Here is an 11,415-nt window from a genome sequence, read left to right as displayed (position 1 = left end):
AAAATGTATTTAAAAAAAGCAATTGTAAAAGTTAAAAGATAATTTTTGTACATAAATTTCTGCGTGTTCATTTTGCAGACAAGAAAGTTCAACTTATTTAAAAGTAATAGTGTGTTTCCTTATGCCTTAAAGCACGTAGATATGAGAAATAGCTTTTGAATGAGTCATTAAGAATCTCTTTATGATGTTCTGGTAGCCCTCTAGACCTGTTGAAAAAAAAAACCGCAGACAGATCAGTTCTACCGATGCAAAAAAATGATTTTCATTGTTGTTCAGGGAGGGGGACTGTAACTTGCCTCTAAAAGGTTTTTACCATTTTAATTCCAATGGTACACTTTTCATTTTGATCTGACGCCATTTTCGAGGGGTTTGAGGCTTTTTTCGACTTTTACTTTTAAGACAAACCGAAATAATAGTTAATGTTCCTGAGTCAGTGTTAGATCGGAATTTTTTTCAGCAGGCAGTTTTTTTCAAAACAAGAATTTTAACTTTTGGTTACTATGGGCTGTGGTTCGCTCTTTACTAGGTTGCAGCTGCCGCTGCAACCATGATACTTTGCTTGACTTGCTTTAAAAAAGTGAGCCAAGAAAATACCTGAAAAAAAAACAACAGCGGATACCAATATTCCCGATACGATACACGCGATACCAATACGCACGATACTGATACGCGCGATATCGATATGCCCGATTCCACATACTGCCCTTCCCAAGGGAATATGGAGAGCCTTATCATCATAAAAACCATATATATTTGACCTTTGAACTATTTTAAACAAAATTGGTTATCTCAAAATTTTTATAGGACTTGTTAGGGGGGAGGGGGCCTGTAGGGAAGGGTGGGGGATATTTGCTCTCCTATCTTTTTGGTAACTGAAAAAGAGCACTTGCAAGTTTCATTCTCTTGCGAATGACCTATCACACACCTCTATAGGATTCTCTGGCCACCCCCTAGCCCTTCTAAAAAAAAAAAAAAAAAAAGAAGAAAAGGGAGGCAGATCAGTGCTACCCATGCAAAAAAGTCATTTTTCTTGGTGTTCATGGTGGAGGACTTTAATTATCCTACAAAAGGTTTTCGACCATGCTGATTTCAGTGGTGCGCTTTTTTTGTTTCGATTTTACGCCATTTTCAAGGGGTTTCAGGCTGTTTTTCGAAATCACCATAAATTTCTTTTCGCAATAAACTTTTACTTCTAAGATTAACCGGAACAATAGTTACCCTTCCTGATTCAATGTCAAATGGCAATTTTTTCTCACTAGACAGTTTTTTTTAAAACACTTTTTTTAACATTTGGTTTCTATGGGCTGTTACGCTCTTTACTAGGTTGCAGCTGCCGCTGCAACCATGATACGAGCATTCCTTCCATAAGAACCTTTTATTTTCCCCCAGGGCATAACTTATAACCCTCGCCATTGAAGACTGTGGGGGGAGTGTCCTGCTTAAACATATAATTTCCAGAACTTCAACTACGTTGAACAAAATGGCCATATCAAAATTTTGATTGGATGTGTTTGGGGCAATGGTGGGCGTGGTAGGGGTGTCAGTTAACTTAGAATTTTTTTCGACTATTGAAAAGGGGATTAGCCATTTAAATTTCCAATCGAATGAGCCCTTTCTGAAGTTTCTACGACAACGTTGTCTATACAAAACCTTATATGCCCCCAGAACATAACTTACAACCCTTGCCCTGAGGGCTGTGGGGGAGTTTTCATCCTCAAAGACCTAATTTCCAGAACTTAAAACTACGTTTGATAAAATGGCTGTCTCAAAATTTTGATTGGATGTGTTTGGGGAAAAGGTGGGCGTAAGAGGGGGGCTAGTTGCCCTCCAATCACTTTCGACTATTAAAAAGGGTACTTGACCTTTGAATTTCCAATCGAATGAGCCTGTTTTGAAGTTTGTACGACAACGCCTTCTATAAAAACCTTATATGCCCCCAGAGTATAACTTAAAACCCTTGCCTTGAGGGTTGTGGGGGAATGACCTCCTCAAAGCATATTTACAATTTGGAAATCAACTACGCTGAACAACCTGGATATTTCAAAATTTTGATTGGATGCGTCTGGGGGACTGATGTCTGGGGGGGGCTAGTTGCCCTCCAATCACTTTCGACTATTTAAAAGGGTGCTAGCCCTTTGAATTTCCAATCGACTGAGCCTTTTTTGAAGTTTCTACGACAACTTCTTCTATAAAAACCTTATATGCCCCCAGGGCATAACTTAAAACCCTTGCCCTGAGGATTGTGGGGGAGTGTCCTCCTCAAAAACATATTTTCTATTTGGAAATCGACTACGCTGAACAAAATGGTTACCTCAAAATTTTGATTGGATTTCTTTGGGCAAATGATGGGCGTGGGGGGGCTAGTTGCCCTCCAATCACTTTTGACCCTTAAAAGGGCACTAGAACTCTCGATTTCCATTCGAATGAGCCCCCTTTGAAGTTTCTACGTTAACGCCTTCTATAAAAAAAACCTTATATGCCCCCAGGGCATAACTTAAAACCCTTGCCCTGAGGGTTGTGGGGGAGTGTCCTCCTCAAAAATATATTTTTCTATCTGGAAATCCACTACGCTGAACAAAATGTTTATCTCAAAATTTTAATTGGATGTATTTGGGGGAATGATGGGCATGGGGGGGGCTAGTTGCCCTCCAATTACTTTTGACCCTTAAAAAGGGCACTAGAACTCTTTATTTCCAATCGAATGAGCCTGTTTTGAAGTTTCTACGACAACGACTTCTATAAAAACCTTATATGCTCCCAGGGCATAACTTAAAACCCTCGCCCTGATTGTTGTGGGGGAGTGTCCTTCTCAAAAACATATTTTCTATCTGGAAATCAACTACGCTGAACAAAATGGCCATCTCAAAATGTTGATTGGATGTGTTTGGGGAAATGATGGGTGTGGGGGGGGTTGTCCTCCATTCACTTTCGACTATTAAAAAGGGTACTAGCCCTTTGAATATCCAATCGAATGAGCCTGTGATGAAGTTTCTATGACAACGCCTTCTATAAAACCTTATATGCCCCCAGGGCATAATTTAAAACTCTTGCCCTGAGGGTCGTGGCGGAGTGTCCTCCTCAAAAACATATTTTCTATTTGGAAATCAACTACGCTGAACAAAATGGCTATCTCAAAATTTGATTGGATGTGTTTGGGGGACTGAGGGGCCTGGGGGGGGGCGAGTTACCCTCCAATCACTTTTGACCCTTAAAAAGGGCACTAGAACTCTCGATTTCAATTCGAATGAGCCCCCTTTTAAGTTTCTACGATGACCCTTTCCATATGAAGTTTCTCTGGGGAAAAAAATAATAATAATAATAATAAAACATTGGAGCCGTATGGCCTTTACTATAGGGAACGCTATAGCGTTGCCTCTGATAGGTGAGCTTCGTTTGGATCCCAGACAAAAAGTAAATGATACAAATGTATAAGTGCCCTATCTTCCAATGTTAAAAAAGGGTCTTGTAGCCGGATGGCTTTCACCTAATTATGATGAAATCATTGAGTGATAGAAGCGTGAAAAACTGAGGATAGACGAGCACAAGCACTTGCTCTTAGACCGCTGTTCAGAGCCGGTTTATGTTTGCATAAAAGTGGCATAAGAGGTGAAATCTTGGTCCTTTGATTTTCCTTAAAATCGTTTTCTGTCGAAAGATATAAGATCTTAGCACAATGACAAGCATAAAACGGCCTTTACTATATTGGTACCATAAAATTATTTCAGTTGGACTTCTGTATTGCTTACATTTTGTCTGTAATCTAGATCCCCGCTCTGTTTTCTGTCTAAAAAAAAATGTAGACTGTGTTGTTACTTATACCGCATTTTAAGGTCTAATACCACAATTGCGAGAGAAATGCCGAACTTTTTTCTGATTATACCGCATACTGCAATTGTACCGCGAAATGACTTTGATCAGCGCATTTATACCGTGAAATAACTTTTATCACTGAATTTATACTAAGTAATGTCACCGTACGGGAAAAGGGACAGATGTTTGCTCTCTACTTCCAATTATATATGGCTGGGTAGGTTACTGCGGAATTCCCTAGAATTCAAACTAGTAATTAACTTGCTTCCAAGAGCAAATATTTTACACATCAGTCAGATGCCTGAATGAAAGAAATTTTCAACCGTTAATATGGTAAAGGTGTACAGACACTGCAAAGCAGAGCGAATACTATACTAGATTGAGTAAATAAGTGGTCTCAGGCTATCCTATCTTGCTTCTTTTGGGCATTACCTTTCCTTTTTTACAGCCCAATAGACTGAACAGTAAACAATAAAAGAAATTCTTGTAAATATGTGAAATTCAGAATGCAGAACAATGGTTAAGAAATAAAAATGCTATTTCATGTAGAACTTAACACTGTATTTAAATATAGGCTAACACTCATTTTCTGTAGAAAATGCATTCCAAAATTTTAGAAAATTGTCTGCTGTTTAATTTTTACCTGATTTGTTATTGCATATTATTCATTCAAATCAAATGTGAATGCAAAGTTGCTGAGAGGCTGTCCAGAGGAAGCAGGTTATAAACCACTTATTCCTTCTTGTAGCCTCGGCTGTTTCAAGGTTCCATTGGCAAGCCTACCTGTAACCTTTATTGTCAGGGTTAATGAAAATACATGGATTATTTCTTCTCCTCAGACTCTGCCACTTGTTCATCATTTTTTCAAAAACGAAAAGGAGACCACTATTGAAGCAAGGCTTGTCTCATTTCTTGTTGAACATGATGTACCCTATTCGGTCACTGACAACTTGCTGAAGTTCGTGAAAAGTATGCCATGGCCAGATTTACTGAGCCATGCTAGTCTGATTAGAATAAAAGCAACCAACATTGCTCAACGGGCTCTGGCATTTTATTTTCATGTATAGTTTCTTGTCAACCTAAAAACTAACCTATTCTCAGTAGATATTGACTAGACAATAGATCAGTTTGTAGGCAAACAACTGTTTGTGTCAGTTTCAGTAAAGTCATAATGGATTTACTGGTAGATTCACTTGCTCTGTTAGAGTGCAATCATGGATTACTATCTGTTATTTTTAGTTAGTGGGTTGGAGGGGCGGTCTGTGTTCAAGAGACAGGCGTTCCCATTCAAAACCAGACTGAAGGTTGCAGCACCAATGGGAATAAATAACATAGTTAAGAGGTTTGTTGAAGAAAATAACCATAGGTTACTGTTGTGAAATTTAGCTGTCATTAATATGCCCTGGTTGCAAGTCATAATTGTAAAAAAAAAATCTAAGAGTCTGGAAGATTTATTCAAAAATTTTTGCAATCAATTTTAACACAGTGCAAAATGACAAGATGCATATAGGAATAAATATATCTGAGTCCTCACTCAGGTGGAACAACACATATTCCTTGCTTTGGCTCCCACCTGTTGGCTTTCATTTGAAAACTACAAGGCGTATTTTCGAGTCGTGGGATACTCACACGTTGTACTGGACCTCTTTTGTTATTAAAGGTCACTCACGTGTTAACATCAAACCAATTCTATTTTTGTTTTCGCTTCTCTGAAAAGATAAACAACTTCCTCTATTTTCTGACCCCTCTAGTTACGAGCTAAGAGTTCCTAGTCATCAGTATATCCATATCCTTAGTATAGCCATATCCTTACACTAAAATCTGCAACGCGAGCAGTAATTTTTCCAAACGTTTCAAAATTTATACAATACTTTTTTCATTACCAATATCAAATGTCATTGCTGAGCGCCTTTTTGGTTTTTAGAGGATGTCAAAACTGACTTGCAAAATCATCATAGTTCAATAAAACGTCAGCAAAATCATCTTAGTTCAATAAAACGTCAGTAAAATCATTTTAGTTTAATAAAACGTCAGAAGATTCATTTGCTAACTCTTTTGTTGACATTAAAAGTGGAATATGGTCTGAACCGTCAGCAAAAAGGTAGGTCGAGCCTTGACAAGGAGGAGCTAGAACTGGGACTTGTTAAATCTGTACTTCAAGTGAGCGGTAAAGCAACCTCAAGGGACAGCACTGCTGTGAATCAAAATGTTTTGTAGAGTGCAGCCAATGTAGGTCTTGACGAGCATGATGACGCTGTCTGATACCGATTGACCTTTGTCTGCCTATGAGAATGATTCCTTTTAACGTTTTAGTATCTTTAATATGATAATTGTTATTAAAATCTTGTCGTTATCATAGTAAGGCTCTTTTATTAGCCATTTCGTTTTATATTTTTCCATCTCTTTTTTCAGACAATGCCACATCTCTGGGTCATTGTACATTATTTCACCCATAAAAGCTGCAAGAGTTACTTTTAGTATAAAAATGGCCTTAAGGTAACCACAAACCCCGTAAGTACACATGAAGCTAGATGCAATATTTTCAAGCCTAGTTCTCATGTCTCCAAATACCTTCAACATTTGATTTCGATCAGTCATTTTAACTAGGATTCGTCCCAGTGATGGAGTCAAGCTTCGGTAAAGAAGGGGGGGGGGTTCAAGAAATAAAGTTTCAAACACTTATGTCTTGGGCATTTATGTACACAAGGGTGTCACTATCTTATTTGCTTTGGGGCGAGGGAAGGAGTAAAAATATGCTGAGAAATTAAAAACCGAACCATGCTGAGGATTTTTTAAGCAAGTAAATAATATGCTCTCTCGAAGGCGAAAATTGTAAAAAAGCATCAATACAAATTGTACTATTCTTTACATTAATTTTTTTGAAATATATTTTAAGAAAGTAAGTTGTGTAAACTGCTTCTGTAGCGCAAAACATCTAAAACTAAAAGAGGAAAAAAAATTAGCATTTGGTTCGAGAATGCCGTTTGCATATTTGCGGAGCCAGTAAAAACTTATAACTCTAGCCTTCTCGTCTTTTGGAGTGCGTCAGACTGTCTACTTTCTTAAAAAAATGTGGCGGAAGGCTGGAGGTGTAGACTGGCACATTTGTCTCTTTTTTCGTTTTCAAGGCCGGTATATCAAAGTATCCAAAAATAGAACAATGAGACAAACACGACAGTATACACAGTATTTCTGGAGAAAGCGCCGAGAATGAAATAAATGTAGATAGGTAAGCTTTTAATCTAGTTTAAAACAGAAAAGAGTAGATTATCCTGCTTCAAGTTTCCTAGAGAATGGATGGTCTGGACGAGTTAATGGGGTTAAGGGAGTTAAGGGATGAAGAACGAGTGATAGTGCCAGAAAGCGGGAAAAAATATGAATTTATCATTGGGGACCATTTTTCCCTTTTATATATGGAGTTGGTATCTGGGGGATGTCTTTTTTCATTTTTGTTCTACCTTTCTTGTTCAAAGTCCATGGCAAAATCTATCACTAAAAAAAAATAATAAAGAATGTTATCCATTTGCTGGAAAAGTAGCAAGGAACTAATTGATTTTAAAAATTAAGTCTTTTGCTGAAACTAGTGGCGACAATTTTCATTACGAATATGCAAATATACCATGAATAATACCGTGTTTCTGCAGAAATGATACCGCGAAATCATTGCTTTTATCATCAACCGGTACTACTTTTTGGTATCGTTCGATAGGCAACACTGTAGTCTATAATAATTTTTGAACTAGCAACTGTTTTCATTATTTTGTATTAATTTAAGGCTAAATACCAGGTTAAGAATTAAATGCTCATTGATAAAGAGTTGTAAGCAATGAAAAAAAATAGTAACATTCTAGTTTGGCTGCTTCTCAGTAGGAAGGAAGTATCTTAATGAAATAAAAGTGGTACCATTAAATTCATTAGGCCTATTGTATGATGTTTTATTTTTTATTTTAATGGGAATTTATATTTTACAGGTTTTCTAGTTTGTTTTCTCTTTTTTTGTATTATTTTCAATAAATTAAAAAACTTACTTTTTTGCATGCTTTTTTGCCAAGTCAGGAGTGCAATGTGTAGCTGGGGGCAAATCATACAACACTAAATTGTTTTCCAATATTCATTCTTCCAATATTTTCATTAAATTGTTTTCTAATATTCATTTTTGCTTGCACCAGTATTTTAAATATTTAGAGTAAAATTGCCATGTTTTTTTTGTAAATAAAGATTTGCAGGTGCATATTTCAGAGGCTCTAGAATTTTAAAGTGGCTTTTTCTATGTAAATTCAGTTAGGCTTTACAAACACTACTAGGGGGTACTGAAGGCATTATCATTTTTAAAATTTATATTTACTCTTTATGACATTATCACTATGTATTGATGAAAGGATGGTTCCTTGTTGTATGCCTGCCAGTGATGACTTCAAAGTTTAGTTGAGGAATCTGGGATGTTCTGGTATAGATGCCACCCCATCTGCTTCCATTCCCTGTCCACATTATGCTTGAATGACTGCTGGATTTGAGATTGGAGTGTTTGATTACTGAAGGAGCTCCAAAGTGGAGCAACACAGTTAGAAAAGAAGTGGTTGCATTCTTTGCAGTTGGTAGTCTGTTGGGTAATTTTCTGGGAGTTTCCCCAAGTTCTCTGGTTAGGGTTGATGGGAAGAAGGCTTGAGCTAGAGTTTGCTTGCAAATGCTTAGAAGCTATGAGGACATCACCCCTTTTCCTTCAGTAAACAAGGGTTGGTATTTTCAGTGTTACAAGCCTCTCATGGTAAGGGAGGACCCTCAAGTTGTAAGGCAATTTGGTCACATTCTACTGGACACTTTCACAGAGCTGTTTATCTCCTCTGAATTGGGGGGAGGCAAGTGTCATACCAAACTCTAGTGCTGGCCATAACATAGAGATGTACAGCTTTTTGATAACATGGTGGTAAATATCTGGCAAATGTTTGTTTGATAATGCCAAGATATCTCCCTGAATTCACAGCAGCTAAGAGGGTATTGAAAGAAAAGTAAAAATAAGTTTTTGTCATGATACAAAAATGTTTCAAATCAAAGTAAATATAGGAAATATAACAACAGTATTGAAAATCAAACAAAAATATAGCAGAAAAAATTTGAATCAAAGTTGAAGCAACCCAGAAAATCTGTATACCATAAATTCAAGAAAGATCTTTAAGCATTTACATAATTTCTAGAATAGTAGGCTGTGTTTGGTAACAGTGGTAAAGTAGTTTCCCAGTTGTTGTGCTAAAGTAGACAGGGCAATGGCCAATCAAAATAGGCTAGATATTTAAGCTGTTTCTATAAAAATAAGGACTGACACAAACTTTAGATGACCTATTTAAACTTAAAACAACCATATTTTTTCCATAGTAGTCACACCTTAGTGCCTAATTCACTCAACATTGTAGTTGTAATTCAACGCCCTTTGTTTGATATGTGAGTCTGCTAAATATCCATCATATCTACCTTAGCTTTCATTGTTGCATATTCATTTTTAATTTCTTCTGCTAGAGGATACTAGAATTTGCTCTTTCCTAACCAATAAAACAAAATCTCCCTAACTGTTTTCAATGGACTTGTTTGCTTGTCCACTTCCAGTGTGAAGTGTCTTGTTGGACTATTCATTTGCCTCAAGAAATTCCTCTTTTGTTCTTGCTGCCAATCTCTGTATGGTTTTTCTGTGATTTCTTTTCTTTATTCTCTAACTTCAGTGCAAAATTTAGGTCCTTGCTAGATCTGTTTTGCTACATGTTGGTGGTAATAAGTATCAAATAGTCACTATGTTACTGGCTCAGTTACATGCCATGGGAAAACCAGCATTAGTTGGTAGCTGAGGGGAGAGAGGGAGGGAAATTTGTTATAACAAACAGACAACAACTACATTTTAACAGTCAACACATGAAGTAAAAAACTTGTCCAAGAGGAAGACAAAATACACAAAAAAACAACCAGTTCATGACACATTTCCCAATCAGCATCACAAACCTACAATTTCACTAAATGTACTATTATAATTATATCCCAACATGCTATAATTATTAGTTATTTCATTCCCCCCCCCCCAAACAAAGTAAAATTCATACTTACCAAAAAGTATTTCTTTATTTACTGTATGCTGTTAATGAAGAAATATCATTAATATTTCTTATTTTCCCTGCCACGTTTTGTAAACCTTAAAGATTCTTAGTTATTGACAATATGTTTAGTGAAAACTTTTTGTGAATTCTAGTTTTCAATGTCTGCTTTGCTAGCTTTTGTAAGTTTCCTCTAGCTTAATACTGACCTATATGATTAGTCAGGAGGTTGGTTATTATATTTGTGGGTATACATCATGTCAGTACAACAATATAGCCTATGTACACAACTATTTAGAGTCTGAGGTACTCTAGTCTCTTGTTATATAGTATATTTTGTAAACCTCTGATGCATTTGATGGCATGCCTTTGAACTCTTTCAGTTAGTTTTTTTTCAGGTTTTTAGGAGGGGAAGGTCAAACCAAAATCCATAAAAAGGCCTAACAGCAACCTTGTAAAGTCTCAGAAAACTATCCTGGGGTAGCAAGTGATTATGCATTTCAGTAGACTAAGAATAAAGTTAGCTATTGATGCTGCTTGTTCACTGTGTCTATGAAACTCCAACTGCTTGTAAATAAGTAATTCCAGGTCTCCCTCTTTATAGCTGATTTGAAGTTGAATGTCACACTGCAATTTCTTGTCACATATGGTATACTCAGGGCTGTATCCAGGATTTTTGTTCAGGGGGGGTTTTACTATTTTTTGACTTTTTTTTGGGGGGGGGGGTTTACTAATTTTTGACTCAGTTTTCGACTGATTTTACTGATTTTTACCTAGGTTTTACTAATTTTCCACTTATTTTCGAGTCGGTCAAAAATTTCGGGGGGGGGGGGTCAAACCGGGTAACCCCCCCCCCTGGATACGGCCTTGGGTATACTGAAGGTAGTGATTGTTATTGTCAATGTGGACAGTACTGAATTTATTGGCATTGGAATAAAGCAGCCATTTGTTGGTCCACTGTTAGATTTTCTTTAAGTCTGATTACACACTTAGTTTGGTTGAGGATTGGTATTATTGAGTGATATTTTGATTGTTCTTCTGTTAATCTTAGTTTTAAATGTGGTAACATAACTGTAAGAAAGATTCATGTGTCTGATTCAACATCTTTTAGATTTGGTGAGCCTGAGTCAATTTTCCTTTGGTCAAGCTTGGCAGAGATTTCATGGTGTATCCTTGGGAAGGATTTTCTGTTCTTCTTTATCTAACTCTGTTTTTTTTTAAGGACTGCTCTTGATGTGTACACTATAGTGCCTTCTGAGTACAGACATAGAAGGGCTATCCCTTCAAATTCTTAGATGACCCCTGGTCTTCTCAGTAGTTGGATAAAAAACATAAGAATTAGTTAGAAAAATCCAAAAAACTACAGGTTTGGATGGGGCTGCCACTCAGTACCATCTAGCTGTTTTCTGTTGCAAGTTTCTCACTTCATAGATGGCTTAACCTTTCCTCAAGGCTTTGAAAAAAATTATCATCCTTGGTCTCAGGTGTTGAGACTGTTAGAAATGAACTATAACTATTAAATTCATGATTT

At 36.8% G+C, this 11,415-nt stretch overlaps 1 protein-coding gene across 3 annotated transcripts in view; it reads left to right on the top strand.

Moving 5' to 3' along the window:
* The first annotated feature begins 7,542 nt into the window (after positions 1–7,542).
* The window catches only part of LOC148942629 (putative ATP-dependent RNA helicase DHX34), a 158,502-nt gene continuing 154,629 nt past the window's right edge, over positions 7,543–11,415 (top strand). The window contains exon 1 of one of the 3 annotated variants that reach the window (XM_089102777.1): positions 7,543–7,572. The gene's annotated coding sequence lies outside the window, so the exon portion shown is untranslated. Of the gene's footprint in view, positions 7,598–8,314; positions 8,418–11,415 lie in introns of those variants that run through there. The other 2 variants (XM_089102775.1, XM_089102776.1) reach the window with 2 other exon arrangements.

This window comes from Artemia sp. Qi Xiang Cuo, chromosome 16 (assembly GCF_049724085.1).
Source record: "Artemia sp. Qi Xiang Cuo chromosome 16, ASM4972408v1, whole genome shotgun sequence".
NCBI classification, from domain to species: Eukaryota; Metazoa; Arthropoda; class Branchiopoda; order Anostraca; family Artemiidae; genus Artemia; species Artemia sp. Qi Xiang Cuo.
This window is presented reverse-complemented; position numbering and strand designations above follow the sequence as displayed.